Genomic DNA, 22,193 nt, shown 5'->3' with positions numbered 1-22,193 from the left:
TAAATTGAGTTTGTGTCTTTATATGCCCTGTTTGTGAACAGAATTCCCACTCACCTGAAGCAGGGGCTTGGAGCTCCGAAAACTTGTGTGGCTTTTGCTACCAAATAAACCTGTTGGACTTTAACCTGGTGTTGTTAAACTTCTTACTTGATAAAATAAGCCAGTGCATCTCCTGCGGGTGGCTAGGTGGTTATCAGTTCTCAGCTGGCCACTGAAAAGCATTGGTTTGACTCTGTGAACAGTGTGAATCCACTGCAAGTTCTTCCCTGTCAGCAGCGCAGCTTCTCTAGAAGTCTGTGAACTTACTGGTACTTTCCTGACACAAACCATTTGCCATAAGCAGCTGGAGGGTAAGCGTCTGTGTCTCTCCAGTTTCATCAAAACTTTAGAAATGCTTCTCAAATGCAAATTCTAGCAGCTGTGATCAGCAAATTAAGGTTGTTTTTTGCCCCCCACCGGGGTAACAGGACTTACTTTGATGGCTTGCCAGTGATGGTGATGTTCTAGGCACCCACATGTTATGCCACTTAGCAAGCTTACAGATCCACCGACTCTTTTAGTCCCAACCCTTATCTGAGAGGCATTCCCAGAATGTAACCCCCCCACCCCCCCCCCACAAAGTAGCTGGAGGAGGATCAGGTTTATACAAGCTCTATAAATCCACCTGGCAGCTTAACCCTGAATCTGATCATCTCAAGGGATATGCAGCAGGATTCTTTAATTGCTGCATTAGCCTTGCAGACTGTTGACAGCAATGAAGCAATCTGCTCGTGTTCCACCTTGTGTGTTGGGGCCACGCTTCCGCGCCGCGAGCGCACGCCCCGCGAACGCGCACGTTGCAAAGCGCGCCCCCCGCGCACTCAGTCTCCTGCCGCCGCGTGTGCACGCCCACAGGAGGCTCACCTTTGCGTCCCCATTCACAGATCATGTTGCAACACTGCGGCTGGGAATCCCAGCTCTGGCAACCCTGTATCAGCAAACCCATTCACACCATAGCTGGGGAAAGGAGGACGAGATCTATGGTTTGTAGCCATTTGTGTTTGGTAGCAAGTTTATATAGTGTGTGTTTGTAAATATCTCGCCGATTTACCCTTGTAAAGGCTGAAATCCAGACAGTGACATTGCTGCAGTTCATTCACAAGCGCCCAGTGTTTACTCCGTGACTCACGCCTAACCGCTGCCCCCTTAAAATAAGGGAGGCCAGTTGTCACTGCCTACCAGATATTGGAGAGAGGGAAGGGAGAGAGATCACCACCAGTGCTTGACGAGGCGGCTCTTGGAATTAGGATTGAGACGGCGACACGGGGCAAGGAACAATTTTAGCTTCATCTCCTTGGCAGTGAGTGGCAAGTGTCTCCCTTGTTTGCGGAATGGTGGAACTGGGTGGCGGTGTAATTACATGCCGAACCTGTTGCTTGGTTTAGATCAGGAGTTAAACACAGGCTTCAGATTTAAACATTAGCCTGCAATCCAGGCTAAGTATTCTGCTAGCAATAGGCAGAGTCTGGATTATTATGGTCTCGGCGTTTTTGTTTTTAATAGTTTTTTTTCCGGGAATTGATATTTATTAGCCTCGGTACAAGGTAAATTACAATCTAACGCGTGTTGTGGAAGATTCATTTTGTCCAGGCATGTAAACAGATTAAAGCTTTTAGGAAGCAGACGGTTTGGCAAGTCCCCACTACTATGAACTTGGCGTCGTGTCCTCTCAGTCTAACAGCCTGCTTGCTGCCCTTTATCTTTTGGGGAAGTGGGTGGGGGTGGATACAAATCGCGATCAATATTGTTGGGGGTGTTAGGCGTTTATCTGAATATTAAAAAAAGAAACAGCAGTGAATGGTGGAGTGTGGGGAGAAGAATCTGTCTGGGTGGCGAAGGGAACTGTGAATTCCATTTGCCATCTTAGCCACCTCTCCCCTTGGCTTGCAGCAACAGGGAAGCTGGTTACAATAAGGTCCAGGTCGCCTTACGGTCCTGAAGTCACTCGGTAGGTTGTCCATACTCAGATTGTATCGTTGAATAGTTCAGTGTCGCCTTGCGCCTTTGTTATGTTGGTAAATGGTGCATTTTATCTGTGGATTAAAGAATGCAACCCATTTGTCAGCCAGCAAATCACATTCTAAGGAATAAAGTTAAAATAAATCTCTTTTTTAGAAAATCTTAATCGCGATCAACATTTCTTCACCCTATAGGACCATATATTTGATAATAAGTAAAATAATCTCTAGTAACCAAGTACTTAAGTCATTGAATGATCATTTTGGAGATTATCATTTGACAAAAATAGCACAAGGGAGAATTTTCGACTATTTAAAAATCTGTCTCTGTAACAAGGGGAGAATAAAGACTAGCAGCAGGCGTTTCAACCGAGTTCATGTAGATCACACCTCATCTGAAGTTGTTCTACCCTTCTTAAAATGGAAAGAAGATAGACGACTTTATGCTTAAAGCTGTAGCTGTTGTGATTAAAGTCTGTGCTTGTCTCTCCCACACCACCAGCTCGTTTGCCCCGGGGACAGATGAACGAGTTGGCTGAGGCAGTCACTGACGATGCTAAAACACTCATAAACACTACTGTGCTTTGAAAGGTTTCAGTGGGCGTGTGCAGATATCCAGGCCCTACTGTTTACAAACAACTGCAATCGCATTCGTCATCCGTGGACAAAGGCTGGAAAATACCCTCGGGTTTACCTCCCTGTTCCCAACCTGCTCATTTAGCATGGCTAATCCATCTAACCTGCCCACCTTGGGACACTAAGGGGCAATTTAGCATAGCCAATCCACCCAAGTTGCACATCTTTGGACTGTGGGAGGAAACCGGAGCACCCGGAGGAAACCCACGCAGACACGGGGAGAACGTACAAACTCCACACAGTCACCCAAGGCCAGAATTGAACCTGAGTCCCTGGAGCTGTTTAAGTGCAGCGTTAATTATTGTATGTCAATTTTTCAACAGGTTAAAGAGCTGTTAAATGAAATGTTCACTCTGCCTGAATCTAAAATTGTCTTTCCTTGTTAATTAAATGAATTTGTTGGAATGTTGCATTTATGTCTTTAAAAATAATGTCCTCCAGGCCTTCCCAGACAACCACCTAAATTATACAGTTTCTAAAAAAAAATGAGGCAACCAGTATCAAATGTTGCATCAGGAAAAAATAAATTGTGGGAAGTCTGGCACGCTCCCCGTTCTGCTGCTAATTTGGAGGTAGAGGAATAAGAAATATGCAAACAACAATAATATGCATTTATATAGCACCTTTGGCACAGTAAATCATCCCAAGATGCTTTGCAAGAGCATAATCAGACAAAATAATTGATACGGAGCCAAGGATGGGTGACAAAATACCCAGTGAAAGAGGTAGGTTTTCAATAGCATCTTAGAGGAAGAGATGTGGAGATTGAAAACTTAGGGCCTAGACATCTAAAGTTACCATCGCTAATGACAGGGCAAAGCAAGTGTGGAATGGACCAGAAGCCAAAATTGGAGGAAGGCTCTCGGAGAGTTGTGGGTCTGGAGGAGGATACAGAGATGGGGAGCAGTGAAGTAGAGGAATTCTAATGCTCTGTGTAGATGCTAGGTGACAGTGGAACAAGTTACCCATGCTTTGAATTTTAAAATCTTCATTGTATGATGGCTCTTGCGAGCTGTAGCGTAAGATTTGTGTGCACTTGACACCAACAGGCCTTGTTGACTCAGGTTGCTGTCAGTTAGAACATGAGACAAAGGTCAGAGGTTAGCGGTATGAGGAAATACACTGCACACTACCTTATATATGGTCCCGATCGTGAAGTTATAAATCTCTTAAATATAGACTCCTGGGTAGTTCAAAAAAGGCGAAAGACTTGAACATGTTCCTTTTGTATGCAGAGAACCAGTCCCTTCATATAAATATATGTGTAACTTCTGGCAAAAGTAAATGAGACACGTTATGAGCTTGACTGATTAACTTAAATCAGTTGTTAGTGTAGCTATTAGCGCACTGAGGATTTGAGGATTGTTCACTAAGTGCTGCCCAATCATGGAATCACATCTAACTGTTGACATCTTGTTTTGGGTTTTGCAAGCCTGGGCTGGTTGAGCATCTATTACAAACAACCAAAAGAACATGCTGTTTGAGGTGCTCTGCTAATCGCTGGGACACACGACCTGTGCACCTGACATCCCGTTGACACTTTAATTTTTCACAAGCTGGATCTTGATTCACTTTGGTGTAATAGGACATTTGAGGAGCTGAGCAGGATTGTGTCTTTAAAACTGTTATTGTAGCTATTGAACATGTCAGGCTCCAGCAAGAATAACGGTAGAGGATGCAGGAAATGCACTACAGGTCCATCAGTATCTGTACAAAATTATGAGAGGAAGAGATAGAGTGGACGGGATAAAATTGTTCCCATTCATGGAGAATTCTAGAACCAGGGGACATAGATTCAAGATAAATGGCAGTAGGTATAGAGGGGACACGAGGAAGAACTTTTTTACGCAGAGGGTGGTGGGTGTCTGGAATTTGCTGTCCAAGTTGGTGGTGGAGGCAGAGACCCGAAACTCTTTTGAAAAGTACCAGGATCTGCACCTTAAGTGCTGTAAGCTACAGGGCTGTGGGCCAGGTTCAGAAAAGTGGGATTAGAAAGGACACCTGGGTGTCCTTGGGCTCGCATGGACAAGTTGGGCCAAATGGCCTCTTTTTGTGCTGTAACTTTTCTATGGTTCTCTGCTTTTAAGACATGTTAAGATTTTGGGCCAGATCTTATGTCTCAACAGGTTTTTTCCAGATGCTGATTGTTTTTCAGCATTTTTACGTTTTTATTTCAGATAGCCAGCATTTTTAATTTTCTTATTAGCTACAAATAAGCTAGTCACTGTGTGTGCGTGCGTGTGTGTGTATGTGTGTGTGTGTGTGGCTTCAGTATTTTAATCCATCTCGGTGAAATGTACTGTATGTGCATGCACTTGCTGGACAACATTTTGTGTATTTTTTAATTAATATCAGCATTAACAAAGACCTTTTCCCATTGTAAACACTTGTCTGTCATTGCATTGTTGGCTCCATTGCCCACCACTACAGCACTGTACAGGCTCTCTATCCCGTCACTGATCCTCTGTTGGCTGCCTGCCTATCTTCTTGATGAGTTAGTTCTGTTCCTTTCAATTTCTGACTGCTTTCCTGGCCCCCCTTCTCATATTCCTGGCGAAAGTCTCGGCTCTCTGGCCTTCTTGGTGCTACTCCTTCAAAATTCTCAGCTACTGATTCTTAAACGTTCATTCCAGCTCTGAGTTCATCTCCTCTTCTTTAAAATATTCAGCCCCCCTTTCCCACCCCTTCTCCCTAGATTCTTAGTTTTTAAAAATTCATTTTATGGGACGGGAGCATCACATTGCCCATCCCGAACTGCCCTCCATTTCAGAAGACATTTGAGAGTCAACCACATTGCTGTGCCTTTGGAGTCACATGTTGGCCAGACCGGGTAAGGATGGCAGATTTCCTTCTCTAAACGACATTAGTGAACCAGATGGATTTTTTCGACAATGGTTTCATGGTCATCATTAGACTTTTAATTCCAGATTTTTATTGAATTCAAATTTCATCATCTGTCTTGGCGGGATTTGAACCCGGGTCCTGAGATCTTGTTCTGGGTCTCTGGATTACTAGTCTATTAACAATACCACTGCACCACTGCCTCCCCTTCAGACTACATTCTGTACAATCCTCAGCTCCCTTTCCTCTACCCAACAGATTCCAAGACCTGATTGACATTTTAAGTCCCCATTCAGCTTCCTCCTCTCCCCACACCCCAATCTGCAAAACTGCTGCCTGCTTGTAGGATTTTCCCATCCTCCCAGGTTCCCAGTACTCAAATTCTTTTCAAATTTTTTCGTCCCAGCATGTCCGCAACTCCAGCAAGCTTCACCCTTACAATATGGGCTGGATGTTGGTAGGAGAGTTGAGATAAAGAGAAAACTATTAGACCTAAAGTCTGAGAAGTCCCTGATTCCCAAGTCTGGGGTCTTGGTAGTTGCAAGGATAACGGTTGTGAGCTTCCAAAAATTCAGAGATTTTGGGAAGGTCCCAAAGGGTTGGAAAATTGTTACTGCACAACTCTATTCAAGGAAGGGAGACTGAAAGAAAGAAACTATAGACCAGTTAGCTCAACATCTGTCATTGAGAAAATGCTATAATCTGTTGTTAAAGAGTTAATAGTGGGCATTGAGAAAATCATAATACAATTGGGCAGAGTCAACATGGATTTGTGAAAGGGAAATTCTGTGTTGACTAATTTATTCGAGTTCTTTGAGGAAGTAACAAGCAAGGTCAATACAAGGGCACCTTTCAATTCGGTGTACTTGGATTTCTAAAAGATCAAGGTGTCACATCAAAGATTTTTGCAGAAATTAAGAGGTCAAAGTATAAGGGGTAACATATTAGCATGAACAGAGGATTGGTTAAATTGGAAACAGAGAGTGGAGATATACAGGTCATTTTTGGGGTTGGCAATCTGTAGCTAGTGGAGTGCCACAGGGACCATTGCTGGGTCTCAGAAATTTACAAGTAATATCAATGATTTAGATGAAGGACCCAAATGTATGGTAGCTAAATTTGCTGACGACAGTAAGTTGTGAAGATGACAGAAGAATTCACAAATAGATAGGTTCAGTGAATGAGCAAAGAATTGGCAGATGGAGTATAATGTGGGAAAATGTGAACTTGTTCACTAAGACAGGAAGAATGGAAAAGCAGTATACTAATTAAATGGGGAGAGATTGCAGAACTCTACAATACAGAGGGATCTGGGTGCCCAGGTACATGAATCACAAATTTTTGGTGTGCAGGTGCAGCAAGCGATTAGGAAGGCAAATGGAGTATTGTTATTCATTGCAAGGCGAATGGAATACACAAGTAGGGAAATGTTTCTACAGCTGTACAGGGCCTTAGTTAAGCCATATCTGCTGTACTGTGTACAGTTCTGGCCTCTTACTTAAGAAAGGATATAATTGCAAGAGAGGCAGTTCAGGGAATGTACAGTTGACTGATTCCAAGGATGAAGAAGTTATCTTGTGAGGAAAGGTTGGGCTTATACCCACTGGAACTTAGCAGAATGAGAAGTGATCTGATTGAAACATATGGGGCAGAATTCTCCCATTTTTAGACTAATTGTGGTGGTGGATGGCTCTGGCAGCATCTTTCCCGCTGGCCAGAATGATGGGATCCCACGCTTGGAACCTCATTAATTATGCACAGGCGAGTTTCCCTCTGAGTCACTTGGCGGGCTGGCAGCTTATTCATCCATCCAGCCTGAACTGACATGTTTGAAGGTCCTGGCACCATATTTAAATATCAGTCCAGCACACTCGTATCACTCTCTCCTGCCCACCTGTCTTCACCAGACAGTGCAGGATGTCAGCAACCCAGAGGGAAAAGCCTCAAGAGGAAGTCTTTAACTTGATTCAACCAAATACCCCTGAGCACATCACTTAGATGTCTACCCACTGCATCTAGAGTCTTTCATCCATCCCCTTCCAGTAAACTATGTGGTATCCCTTTGACTCTCTTGATTCATGTAGCCTGGTTGAAGTGCTGCTTCGCATCCCCAGTCTTCCCTCTGTCTTCTACTATTCATCTTCTTCATCCATCTCCTTGCTTAGCATCATGAGCCTCACCTTCCCACTGCACTCCTTGCACCGGCCTCCTTCCACAATGCCCCCCTGGTCTTCCTCAGGCGCCCTGCCATTAACTTGCCTTTGGGAGAATTACAGCGTGATTTTAAGATGGTGGGCCTCTGACTCTTTGGCTCCCACTAGATTCTCCGCTCCTGCCCATTACCAAATCCACCTCGGGTGGGATGGAAGAGTTATGCTGAAAATCTTTAAAGGAGTTGACAGGGTGATGCTGAGAGGATGTTTCCCCTTTTGGGGAGTCTAAAACCAAAGAATCGTCTTCCATTTAAATTGAGACGAGGCAACCTTTTTTTTTCTTGGAGGGCTGTTAGTCTGTGGAATTCTCTTTTCCCAAAAAGCATGGAGGCTGCGGGTCATTGAATATATTCAATACTCAATTAGATAGATATTTGATCAACAAGGGAGTCAAGGGTTATGTGGGTGGGGACAGGGCAGACAAGGAATTGGAATTGAGGCCACTGTTAGATTAATGCATGATCTTACTGAATGTCACAGCAAGCCCAAGGGTCAGAATGGCCAACTCCTCCTAATTCTTGTGTTCTGCAGATATTGGAAATCAGTTGGATCTGATGAAGGATCATCGACCTGAAACGTAAACTCTCTAGCCGTTCACGCCCTGCCGCTGCTGCAAGCAAGGACGGAGAATTTGCCGCTGAGCCAAATCTCCACTCCCTGCAGCAGGACCAGAGAATCCTGCCGGTGTGAATGGCCAGAGAATCCCGACCTCTTTCTCTCCCAATAGAAACTGCTGAGCACTTCCAGCAATTCCTAGTTTCATTACCTTCATGCTTGTGCTGGCTCTTGCAAGCAGTTCACTTTCTGCTGTTGTATTTTGTTGCATTTGGAATTTTTAATTAAGCTCAACTTGGTGACGAGCAATGGCATCGGAATCATATTTTTCCGCAGTTGATAATCAAAGGAACATCGGAAACTTGTTAGTCTGATTTAAGAATTCAGAAACAAAGCCATTCATTGTAGCAGTAATGTAATGTAGGTCTGTTTGTCATGTGGCCAGTTTTTTCACAAACCTCTGCTAGTCTTCATTTTGCAGTATATTTATTTTATTTATTAGTCATAAGTAGGCTTACATTAACACTGCAATGAAGTTACTATGAAAATCCCCTAGTTGCCACATTCCTGCGCCTGTTTGGGTACACTGAGGGTGAATTCATCATGGCCAATGCAAGGGCAGCACAGTGGCAAGCATTGCTGCCTCGCAGCGCCAGGGACCTGGGTTTGATTCCCAGCTTGGGTCACTGTCTGTGTGGAGTTTGCCCGTTCTCCCCATGTCTGCGTGGGTTTCCTCTGGGTGCTCTGGTTTCCTCCCACATTCTGAAAGACGTGCTGGTTAGGTGCATTGACCCGAACAGGCGCTGGAGTGTGGCGACTAGGGGAATTTCACAGTAACTTAATTGCAGTGTTAATGTAAGCCCTACTTGTGACTAATAAATAAACTTTAACTTTACTTTACCTAACCAACACATCTTTTGGACTGTGGGAGGAAACCAGAGCACCCAGAGGAAACCCATGCAGACATAAGGGGGAATGTGCAGACTCCGCACAGTCACCCATGCCAGGAATTGAACCCAGGTCCTTGGCGCCTTGAGGCAGCAATACTAGCTGCTGTGAGGCAATAGTGCTAGCCGCTGTGAAGCAGCAGTACTAGCCACCATGCCGCTCATTACATTTAGTTTGTGTAACTTTATTGGTTTGCGTCAGAGTTTTTAAACAATTTAATTAGTGTTTGACATTGTGGCGTGTAATGAGAGGACTTAAAGAATTCAAGAGGAGCTCTTTGCTTTAAAATATGGGAGAAACGTGTGCTTGTTAAGATTCTTAATAACGTAATCCAATATTGAATGATAAAGAAATCCCCAGGTATATTAGCTGTATTGCAGATGGGTGATCTGAAGTGTGGAACACTTGTACTATTTAGCAAGATGGCACTGTTTAATCTGGCAAGTCACTTTGAAGCTACTACTCAATGGTATCGAGTTTTGGGATCATGCTTCTTGAAGTGTGCGGTGGATGTATCAGGGATCCAGGGATTAGGGATGTTAGTTATGTGGAGAGATTAGGGAAACTGGGATTGTTATCCTTAGAACAGAGAAAGTTAAGGGGAGATTTCAGTGTGGCACAGTGCTGCCTCACAGCACCAGTGACCTGGCTTGATTCCAGTCTTGGGGCACTGTCTGCCTGGGTTTCCTCCGGGTGCTGTGGTTTCCTCCCACAGTCCAGAGGTGTGCAGGTTGGTTAGATTGGGCATACTAAATTGCCCCTCAGTGTCCAAAGATATATAGTGGTAAATACATGGGGCAATCGGGTAAGGTAACGGGGGGCACCATGGAGAGTTGGTACAGACTCAATGGGCTGACTGGCCTCCTTCTGCACTGTGGGGATTCTATGATTCATAGAGATGTATAAAATTACAAAAGGTTTTAATAGAACAAATAAGGAGAACTGTCCATTGGCAGAAGGATCAGTAACCACCAGGCGACGCAGATTTAAGGTGATTGGCTAAAGAATTGGGAGGAGAGGCAGTTGTGGAGCATGTCTTAAAGCAAAATGTTGTTAAGATGTGGAATGTACTGCCTGAAAGGATGATGAAAGCAGATTCAGCAGTAACTTTCAAAGGGGAATTATATATATATATATGTTATATATAATATATTTGAAAACTTTACAGGTATATGACTGACTGGATAACTTTCAAATACCAGGCATGATGGGCTGAATGGCCTCCTGTGTTGTATGATTCTATGATATGCTTAGATATCGACTTCATGAAGGGACAGAATAAAAACTTTTGCATTCTGGGCCTCAAAATTTTGTTTAAAAATTGCTTTTAAATTGTGATTTTCCCTTTAAATCAAGTTGTTTCGCTAAACCAAAATAAGGAGCTTATATTCCTTATTCCTTTGAGGAGCACAGCTATTTTGACCTTGCTTTAAGTGGTGGAATATTTTAGACTCGCCTGAACACTTCTTGTTACTGATTCCAGACACACAAGTGCTGTCTTTTTGTTGTGTTTGTTTGCTATTTTCTGAGGAAGGGAAAGAATGGCAGCTCAGGATGTAACCTAATTTGACTCAACGGCCGTTCACATTCCCCAATCTTCCTTGCCTGAAGCTAAGTCATGGACAGATTCAGTTCCAAGTACTGGCGGGGGATTCTGCCCTTGGGTGACTGTGTGGAGTTTGCACGTTCTCCCCTGACTGCGTGGGTTTCCTCCGGGTGCTCCGGTTTCCTCCTGCAGTCCAAAGATGTGCAGGTTAGGTGAATAGGCGATGTTGAATTATCCCATAGTGTCTCAAGATGTGTAGGTTAGGAGGATTAGCAGGGTAATTACATGGGGTTGCAGGGATAGGGACTGGATGGGATGCTCTGTCAGAGAGTTGGTGCAGACTCATTGGGCCGAATGGCCTGTGTAGGGATTCGATGATCAAGTACTCAGTTCACACAGAGTAAGGTTCTCTCTACTCTACCTCCAGTAATGCCCCTTGAGCCTGAAAATTGGAAGCGCACTCCACAATGGACATTTTCCATTTTCCACACACAGTGGCTTCTCTGAATGCCAGATTCCATTGTGTCACTTTTGTGCTGTTGGTTCAAATTGGGGTTAAAATTTTCAAACACACTTTGCACAAGTGTTAATGGACGGACTTCCACCTGCTCTGTCTCGACTGGATAGTCCACCATGTCAACAGCAAACAACCTGATCCAGTGCTCAACTATCCATTCTTTGTCCTGTTACTGGAGATCTGTTGTTCTTCAACCGTAACATGCTGCATTTATATAGTACCCTTTAACTGACACACCCAAAGATACTACTCATGAGCAAATTGGGCAAAATTTGATATCAAGCCACTTATTTATACAAGTAACCAAAAACTTGCTAAAACAGATAAGTCTTGAGGAGTATTTTAAAGGAAGGGAGAGAGAGATGTGGAGGGGTTAAGGGAGGGAATGTCGGTATTTGGTGTCTAGGCAATAGAAGGCATGGCTACCATTTAAATAGTGGATGTGCAAGAGGTTTGAATTGGGTGAACAGAGATCTTGGAGGATGGTAGGACTTGAGGACATTTGAGATAGGAAGGAGTGAGGGCATGGAGAATTTTAAAGCCAAGATATTTTATATTGTTGAACCTGAATAAAATTAGACCAACAAATATTTGTATTTATCTCTTCAGCATTGTAGATCTTGCATGATGTTAAGAATGTTTCCCCTCATGGGGAATCTAGAACTGGGGGTACTATTTCAAGATAAAGGTTATTTCAAAAGAAGGCTTTTAAGACAGAGATGAGGAGGAATATCTTTTCTGAGGGTGGTTACTGTATGAAATTCTCTCCCCCAGGGAGAGAGTGGAGGCTGGGTCATTGAATATATTCAGGAATGGCGGAGCAGGCTCAAGGAGCAGAATGGACCACTTCAGCTCCTATATCTATGTTCTTAACTTTGTAGATGGTATGTTTTCTTGTCTTCTCCATAACCCATTTGGGAAGAGCAGTCAGTCATTATAGCAGTTAAGAACGTGAGAAGTAGGAATAGGAGCAGGCCATTCGGTCCTTCAGGCCTAACCCACCATTCAACTAAATCATGGCTGATCTTCTACTTCAACGCCAATTTCCTGCAATATCCTCATAGTCTTTGATATCTTTAATATCTCGAATTCTAATGATCTCTGTCTTGAACATATTCAATGACTGAGCCTTCACAGCCCTCTGGGGTAGAGAATTCAGAAGATTCACAACGCTCATGAGTGAAGAAATTCCTTCTCATTTCATTCCTAAATGGCCTACCTCTTATTCTGAGCCTGTGGTTCCAGACTTGATGCCCCTTCCTCCCATTTGATGCCAATGAAGTTCTGCAATCAGCTAAAAGGAGACTTATTTTTCAGCAGGATAAGGTAGCCAAACTCTGGATTTTCACTCTTTGATGAGAATTCCCACCCCATTCATTAATTATTGGGCATTTGGATGTAATATTCCATCTATGTGTCTGCTTTTGAGCAAGTTTGGGAGCATTCAGTCTTTCAAAATCAATCTGATGTATTCAATGCACCCACATAACTCCCTGATGATCGGAAATATATCTGAGACATGCTTGACGTTAGTTGTGTGTCACAGTCAACCACATACATTAAACTGAGCCACTGATAACTTCAATCAGTAAAAAGTTGTAGAAATTTCCACTGATCATTTCAGGTATTTTAATTTGGAAAGTGAAGGATTTCCCCCCTATTTTTCATCAGAAAATCTTTACTTGTATTTGATTGGATGAGTGGCATATCATAGCAACTAGCTGTGTGTGAAATCCCATTCCAAATTTAGAATTAATGAGAAAAATAAGGAGGACAAGTATTTTAAACTCTTCATCATGACACCACACCTTCTGCCAACTGCATTAAATCATCTGACAGATTTCCGGTCTCCTGTTTCAGACCTTAGATCTACAATCGCCATGGGTCATTAACAAAAAGACTTTGGGTGCAGATGTCAGTGGCAGCAGCTGTTTTTCTCTCTCCGATCCACTAGGCGTGATTATACCGATCAAACCTCACTTAACTCCATTAGTGTTAGCCATGGTGTTTGTACAGTTCAAAATCCTGACTCATACGGCCTGTCCCGCAGAAAGGTGAGACCACAAGTAATGACGCAGAACGTACAGTGCTGGATTCTTCGACCTCGTCTACAGCTGGGATTTTCCGGTCCCGCTGCAGTGAACGGAGATATGGCTCAGCACTAGATTCTCCGTTCTTTCTGGCAGCGACGGTGGGACGTGAATGGCCAGAGAATTCCCGGTCTATTCTTAACTCCAACTGGAAATGTCCTGTAGTTTGTGTCCAATCACTGATACTTTTTAAATAGGTGGATCATTATCTGTTGCTGTTTCAAATAAATAAAGCCTACCAAATAAAGCTGTACCATCTTGTTAAATAGCACATTTATTCCTGGAATGTAAGCATTTATTCCCATCCCATGTCAGAGGGCATTAAAGGATCAAATACATTGCTGTGTAACTGGAGCCACATGTGGGAAATCCAGGTAAAGATGGCAGATTTCCTTCCCTAAAGAATATCAGTGAGGCAGGTGGGTTTTTACGACAATCAACATTTAATTCCAAATATTTATTGGAAGTCGAATGTCACCATCTGCTGCGGTGGGATTCAAACCAAGGTCCCCAGAGTATTACCCTGAGTGTTTGGATTACTTGCCCAGTGACAATACCATAGCGCCAATCCCTCCCTCCCCATTGAATAGAAATAGGTGTTTGGTTTTGCCCTATTTTGAACAAATAAGCAGCATGAAAAGTTTTTGGAGTTTCAGAAAAGCCTCTGTATAGATAGAAGACCAAGTTTTGAATGGAGCAAGAGATTCTTTTGGAAATTTGTGTCGGTGAAGTGTGATCTTGATGACCTCAAAATAAACATGGCAAAAACACGGCATTATGATGCTGTTTAAATGTTACAAGAGAGTAAACCTCTATTCCAAGGAAACCGGTATGACAGGCTATCTTATTTCATTCAACAGGGAATTAATGCATCAAAATATTTGTTTACAGGTAAAGTTCATCCTTGATGTTTTTCATAAAGTAAACAACCATTAGTGTCCATCTTCCTTTTATCTTTTCCTCAGTCATGCTGAGAGTATTTTTAAAAATGCTTAAGTTCTTTAAAATTGGGAATTATTAGTCTTGTTCCTGTTGAGAGGCCAGGGAGCTAACTTTCTGACAATCACGAACACAAGAATTAGAAACTGGAGTAGGCCAGGAGGCCTTTCAAGTCTGCCCCGCCATTTAATACAATCTTGGCTGATCTCTGCTGGCCTCAACTCCTTTTCTGTGCCATTTCCCATTGCCCTCTATTCCTCAATCTATCAAATATTTATCCACCTCCATTTAAATACTTTTAATGATCCAGCCCCCACTACCCTTTAGAGCAGAGAATTCCAGAGATCCACCTCCCTCTGCAAGAAGAAATTTCTACGCACCTCAGTTTTAAATGACCGGCCCTTTATCTTGTAGTTGTGTCCCCTTGTTTGAGACTCTTCCACTAGACAAAACATCTCACCTTTACCCTGTTAAGCCCCCTCAGGATCTTACATGGTTGAATAAGGTCACCCCTCACCCTTCTAAACGCCAAGAATACAGACCCAGACTATTTAGTCTCTCTTGATAGGACAATCCTCTCATCCCAGGAATTAGCCTGGCGAATCTCCTTTGCACTGCCTCCTATGTTACTGTCATTTTTTTAGGTGAGGAGACCAAAACTGTATGCAGCATTGTAGCTGAGGCCAATCTTCTGTAACCTCCTGTCAGTAAACAATGGGATGGATTTTACGTGACCCCTGCTAGTTGTGTTTTTGGTGAGAGTTTGGTGGAGCACATAAAATCGTTCAGATGCCTAGCCTACCATCTTTCTGCCCATCCTTGAGCTGATACTCATAATGCTCAAGCTGGGCGGGCATCAGTCGGAAGCCCGCCCACCATAAAGATAATCACCTTAGTTAGCAAGCCTCATTGACCTGGATAATACAAGGTCTATTCCCGAATACAGCTGACATGGGCAGGCCAGTTTCTGTGGCCTACATGAAAAAGGATGGGGAGGAAGAGAGGGACACCTCATTTAGGGAGTTGCCCTACACATACCAGTGACACACTTACACCCCTCCCCCACCAAGATGTCACCCCAGCCTTCCGCATCATACCGCCTAATGTACAAAATCTGATCCCAGACATGTAGCCCATGGTTTGGATTGAACTGTGTGCAGAATTCCTTACATTGTTCCTCAAATTGTTTCTGCTTGACACCATCGCCCGCTCCCTCAGATTGGCTTGACTGAGATTGGGAACACAACTCTAGAAATGTTTCTGTGGTGGGTGATTGTAGTCAATTGTTGTGTGTGAAATAATTGGGGTTCAGAGAACCAAAGTTATTTGGAATGCCAAACTACTGTTGGGTGAAGAGTGCTCATTCCAGGAAAGCCAACTTTGGGGTGTTGTCCTCTCAGTTTACACACTGTGGAGCCCAGCTGGCGTTGCCAATTGTAAAAGTGGGTGAGTGGGGTGCACACAGGGAACTAAAAGATTTATAATTTTGTGAGTATGCATGAACCCAAATGTCAGTGGCACCAGGATGCTGGACATCAATAACCTCCAACACAAGTTGTCTGAAAAAAATAACGGAAATTACTCTCGCATTCACCCCCACCCATGCCCCACTCACTCCCGTGCCTCACCTTGTCAATCCACCAACTTTTGTCACTGCCCTTGGACCTAAGATCCAGTTCAGCTACAGTGACATGACACACGTAGAAACAATGCAGCCTGATTCTAGATTGGAAACTACTTGTAGAGTATATTTCAAATAAAATTGACAAAAGCAAGCTGGAAATATCAAAAGCGAAACACTCTTCTGGTGTTGCTTAACTGCTGTACCATCAGCTGAGATGCCACGGAGGCAGGTGTGCAGGATTTTTCACCATTGCAGTGCCGTCCAGTCTCAGCAGTGATGTTGCTATGAAGTCTGCCCTCGCACCTAAGTACACCTTTATGCTCAGCAGAAACAGGGCAGCTCAGAAGCCCTTTAACATGTGGGTGAAAGGAAGCCTTTCTTGTCTGTGCTTCAAGAAACCCCTTTTGCCCATTGCTGGGAATGTGGTGAAAGGAAAGATTGAATCATGGAAAACAGACGTGATCAAAGCACTCGTTTGCCATCTTTTTCATCTCTGACATCTTGGAATATTCAGCAATGTGCTTGTGTCTTGTCAAAAGCTGCCATTCCCCTGATGAGCATTTTGATCTGGTTTACTTTTTAAAAAAATTAATGTTTTGATTTGAATGTTTTTTTGGCTTTCATTGGATTCCTACAAAGTGTTAGGCAGCAGTGTGAAAGAAATAAGTGGTGGGGGTCGGGTCAGGAATGGGTTCCCTTGTGTTATAGGCTGAAGTACAGCAAACAGCTGTGCTCCTGTGAGGAGATTAGATGAGCAGGTTAGTGGCCTTACATACTCGGGTTACCCTCATAGTACTGCAGCTGACATGCACTGCTGGCTAAGGCCATCGTCTGACAGCTCTGGTGTGGGGGCAGGGAGTCATCCAGAAAATACATATATCACAGTCACCGGGTTTACTTAGTGCAACGGCATCAGCATGTAACAGGAAAAGTCTTTAATATGCTTTATAAACATGGTTCTCTTCAACTGCTCCCACTATCACCGCAGTGTTGGCTGTGGCTCGTGTGGGTGTTGCCCTCAATCCAGAGATTTGAGCCCATAATCCCGGCTGAAAGTCTCAGTACAATTCTGAAGGGGTGCTGGATTGTTGGAGATGCCATTTTTTGATGGGAACCGAGGCTCTGTCTGCCCCTCTCGAGTGGATGTAAACGATCCAGCTACAGTCCCTCGCCCCCAAGTCAAAAGGCTGTGGGTTCAGGTCTCACTCCCGGAGACTCTAGCACCAGATGCAGGCTGGCAATCTAGTGCAGTACTGAGGGAGTGCTGCACTGTTGGGGGTGCTGTCTTTTGAATGAAACATTAAACAAAAGACCGCACCCCCGCCCTCCAAGTGGATGTTAAAGATCTTTCTGAACGATTCCAAAGATGTTCAGAGGTGTCTTGACCAATATTTATCCCTCAACCAGTGCCACTAAAAATAGAGAATTATGGGACCCTGCCGTACACACATTGGCTGCTGCGTTTCCTACATTATAACAGCGGCCAGAATTTTCCGGCCCATTCTCGTCAACAGGATCTAGGCAATCCCACTGAAGTGAATGGACTTTTGAATGGCTTGCCGCATCCGTCGTAGCGGGAGCTGTTCACTGCACCAGGACCGGAAGATCCTGGCTGGTGGCTGTAAATTACTTTGGAATGTCCTGAGGGCTGATGTGCACAATATCAATCTTTCAAAGCTTTCTTTTTAATATGAATAAAGGGTGTCTAAACATCAAGTGTTTTATCATGGAGACATGATCTGAACATTTCATATCACTTGCTATGTTTGCTGAACTGCTTTGTAGCTTTTGGCTAACTTTTAGCAATTAAACTTTTCAGTGTTTATTGTTTCAACAATTCCCAGGCAACTTTTGTGATTGGTTAGGCTGTTCTTTTTCTTTTTCAGAAGTGTTGTTTTTATATGTGTGCAGGCTGTGTGATGTGTGTAATTCTATAACACACACAAGTATCAGCAATGGAGTTGCCAGGCTGTAACCTAATCTCTTAGCTTTGATACCACCTGAACTCCTTGATTATGGCTTTGTGGTTCACTCCCAGCTATCTATTATTCCTCCGTGTCGCAAGCTGGAGAGGGAGGAATTGGACTGTTACCATTCCAAGATTCTCCTGTCCCCTGAAGACATTGGGTGGGACTTTGCAGCCCCCTCTCTCCAGCTGTGGAGGCAGCTCACTATTGGCTGCCGGTAGGATCTTCCTGACTCGCCGTGTGGAGGCCCAGAAGGTCCAAATGGGGAGAAGGGCCGGAAAATCTCGCCTTGTCAAATTTCACTGGGATTTCAGTGGTACCTTACCAAAGTTACCCTTCTTCATATATGTCCAAACAATGGTCGTCACTGGTTGTTAATGACGGTGATGGGTGCTAGTAATTTGGTAACAGCAGAAGATATAACCAGGGGAAGTTTGGAGGCTACATGACAGCTGAACCTATCCATCTTCACATCTGACAGCCAGATCCACACATTTGCAGGGTCACTGAGTCGTGTTCCAGAGTGGAAACCTTGCAGTTCCCCTCCCTGCACAACCCCTGCCATCTTGCTCGTCTGGGGCACCACTGGCAATTATAATGTCCCTGTTCCTGCCTTTGCTGAGATTACCTAACGTGACACATCCTGGGAGTTATGTGGGTCAGCAGACTAACTCCAGCTGAACCATTTAACCTCTGCCTGTTTAAAAGAAGCCATCAGACAATACTGGGCCTCCTGATCAGGGCCACCTGTTTTGCTGCTGCTTCGAGAGGCTGGCAACTGAAATGTGACTTTTCGGATGCTAAAGATCTTGAATGCCCTTGGGGGAGGGGGAGGGGGGGGGGGGGTAGGTGGTTGCTCCTCATCAGCCAGCCTGAGATATGTTGCAAAGATGGCAGCCCCTGTCAGTACCTCTGGTGAATGAAACAAAATACTGAAAGCTAATTGCGAGAGGGGGATCGGGGGGGGCTTGTGGTTCTTTTTTACAAGAAGGCTGACTGAACTGGAATAATCTCGATGTGTATCCACTAAATATGCTTCACACCACTGGGACGTTAGTCGAGCTTCAGTTGCCTTTATACACGTGGAAAAGTTTACCTGTACATCGGTGCGCACTTTAGCTTTTGTGTAAAGTCTTTGGAAACACGTGACTGGGATTGTTGTGTTAAGTTACAAATATCATAAAGTCCCATCGAGCGATTGTTCATAAACAAGCAACCAAACCATGGTAAATCCATAACAATGAAGCGGTTTTGTCCTGTGTGATATGTTTGGGTAGCTTGCATTGTGGCTAAACAAAATTGTGCTTGCACTGAGAATCAGAATGGTTACAGCTACAGAAGGAGGCCATTTGGCACCTCATGTTTCTGCTGGCCCATTGAAGGAGCAATTCAACTTGTCTCACTCCCCTGCCTTTTCGCCCAAAACTGCAAATCTTTCCTTTTCCGATAATGATTCAGTTCCCTTTAGAAAGCCTCAGAAAGCTCAGCCTCCACTACACTGTTGGGAATGCATTTCAGATCCTAACCACCCACTGTGTGGATAAAGATTTTCCTCATGTCACCGTTGCTACTTTTGCCAATGACCTTAAACCTCTGGTTCTCAATCCTTCCACCAATGGGAACAGTTCCTCCCTATCTGCTCTGTGAGACCCTTATGATTTGAACACCTCCATCAAATCTCATCTCAACCATCTCTTCACCAAAGAGAGTGGTCTCAACTTCTCGATCTTTCTACCTAACTGAAGTTCCTCATCCCTGGAACCCATTCTTGTGAATTTTTTCTGCACCCTCTCTAATTACTTCACATTCTTTCTGAAGTGTGGTGTCCAGAAATGGACACTACTCCAGTTGAGGCTGAACCAGTGCTTTATACCGGTTTAACATAACCTGCTTGTTTTTATACTCTTTGCCTATATTGATAAATTCCAAGATGCCAAATGCTTTATTAACCCTGTTCTCTCAGCCTGTCCTTCCATGATTTCTGCACATCTACACCCAAATCCCTCTGCTTCTGCACCCACTATAGAATTGTACCTTTATTTTACATTGTCCCTCTGCACTCTTCCTACCAAAATGAATCACTTCACTCTTCTCTTTTTCTCTGTCCATTCCACCAACCAGTTGGTGCCCTTTTGAAGTTCTACTTCACAGTTCACAATACTTCCAAGTTTTGTATCATCTGCAGATTTGGAAGTGTGCCCTTTGCACGAAGGTCTAGGTTATTAAGATATATCAGGAAGACCAGGGGTCCTAACACTGACCCTTGGGGAACTCCACTATAAACTTTATCACTACGACTCTCCGTTTCCAGTCACTCAGTCAATATCGTACCCATGTTGCTTTTATTCCGTAACCTCTAACTTTGCTCATTAGTTTGTTGTGCAACACTTTATCAAATGCCTTTTGGAAGTCCATGTACAATGCATCAACAGCATTACCCTCATCAACTCTCTCTGTTATCTCATCAAGAAACTCAAGCAAGTTAACGAGATTTGCCCTTAACAAACTTGTGTTGACTTTCTTGAATTGAAAAAAAGTCACTTGTTCAAATTGAGTGCAGATCGTTTCTGCCCTGTTTAAGGTTCAGTCTATAAGTACAATTTATGTCATGAAGTGAATATGATCTGATTAAGCTCAGTGATGGATCAAAATTCCATTGTGCAGATTCCTTCGGACTCTGCTTGATTCAAGGAAATGTGGGCACAAACTTGAAAAATGGGGACATTTTAACATTATACAGAGGTGATTTCACACTGTAAGGGATGGGACACAGTGCAGAAAGTTTTGCAGTGGCTGGGGTGGCCCAGGATGAAGGACAAAGATTCAAGATTGAATGTCAGGGATTTAGGAGAGAACAGAGAAGAAACATTTTGTGAAAGTGTGGAATGCGCTGCTGGAGTTAGTGACTGAAGTGGAAACCATGTCAACACTTAAGAATAGGTTAGCTGACTGAAAGAAAGGAGGCTAAGAGAATAACTTGGCTGTGGAAAGCATGTCGAGAGGCAATGATTGAAACAGAGACAATATCAACATTTAACAACCTGCTGGTTCAAGTAAAGGAAACTAAAGGTTTGCAGGAACTGAGTGAGCATATGAGATTTGGACTAGTTGGACTGAACACCTGCTTCCATGTTGTATTTCTATGCAAAGTCCCATCTATAATTTTCATATCCAAAGTAAATCTGCTGTGGAATTGCTCAGTGAGCTACTTCATATAATCCAAGAGGTTATCAACGAAGTATGGCAGAAAACGTGTTACTTAGTGCAGGTATAATACCCACAGAACATATTGACTACCTGCAAGACTTAACATATTTATAATGGCTGGTTACTTCAAATTTGATTACTGTGAGAAAATGTCCCTCAGTTGCTTCTATCCCTCCACCAACTTCCTGTACACAAGTTGGAGCGGGTATGTCTGAGTGACTGGTATCCAATATATCACTTCAAAGGTAGTTTCAATGGGAATAGCAAAATAAGTAGAAACTACTTAAAAGAAAGGGCACGCTTTGTTGTGAAATCAATCACTTGGAAGGAAAAGGGCTAGGTAACATGCTAAAGTCTACCATCTGAGGAGGGCCCAGGAAATTTGAGCAGCCTTGTTTAAATATGGTAGCCAACTTTAACTTCCTCAAGGGTCAAAGGGTATGAGAGGTATATCACAAGCAATGCGCTTCAGTTCTTTGGAGCCAACTGAGAGAGAGAATGCAATTGCTTTGTCAGCAGACCAAACCTTGTGGCTAAGATATTTTATGGATGTTGGTTCTTGTTTAGTGTGATTAAGGCTGGGATCTTCCTGTCCTGCACACAGCTGGGATTTTCCAGGGCCACCGGAAGTCAATGAACTTTCTGGCTGGCTGCCCACGACCGGTCCTGTCACAGTTGGAACCAGAAAATCTTTTCTGTTATCAAACTTGGAGGGGCAGTGGAATCCAAGAAGACAGCCAAGAAATTACAGGTTAAGAAAAATAGGTGGGTGGATCAAATAATGACACATGAAATTTAAATTTAAGCTGTCGTGTATAGGAAAGAAAACATGGGCAACGTACCTATTTCCTGACTGATGATGGGGAGGATGTTGAAAGAACATCTAAGTAAACAGTCACTTGGGAGGACAGAACTTGAATATTGCTGGAAAGAGACATGTTCCTGAAGCTTTTCTTATTTGACTCATCAGGACAAGCACAAGAATATCAAATTTTCAACCATCACGATTTATACTAAGGGGAAAAGGGTGCTGATTAGTTCGCAAGTTGACTCTTGATTGGTTGAGGCATCACCATGGAGAAAGCCACAGAAAACTGTAACCTCCCCTAACTC

The 22,193-nt window shown here is 43.6% G+C and overlaps 1 protein-coding gene across 3 annotated transcripts in view; it reads left to right on the top strand.

The window, feature by feature from the left end:
• The first annotated feature begins 915 nt into the window (after positions 1–915).
• LOC144504322 (FERM domain-containing protein 6) overlaps positions 916–22,193 on the top strand; it is a 64,407-nt gene continuing 43,129 nt past the window's right edge. The window contains exon 1 of one of the 3 annotated variants that reach the window (XM_078229479.1): positions 916–1,022. The gene's annotated coding sequence lies outside the window, so the exon portion shown is untranslated. Of the gene's footprint in view, positions 1,023–1,227; positions 1,347–22,193 lie in introns of those variants that run through there. The other 2 variants (XM_078229481.1, XM_078229480.1) reach the window with 2 other exon arrangements.

This window comes from Mustelus asterias, chromosome 15 (genome assembly GCF_964213995.1).
Source record: "Mustelus asterias chromosome 15, sMusAst1.hap1.1, whole genome shotgun sequence".
NCBI classification, from domain to species: Eukaryota; Metazoa; Chordata; class Chondrichthyes; order Carcharhiniformes; family Triakidae; genus Mustelus; species Mustelus asterias.
This window is presented reverse-complemented; position numbering and strand designations above follow the sequence as displayed.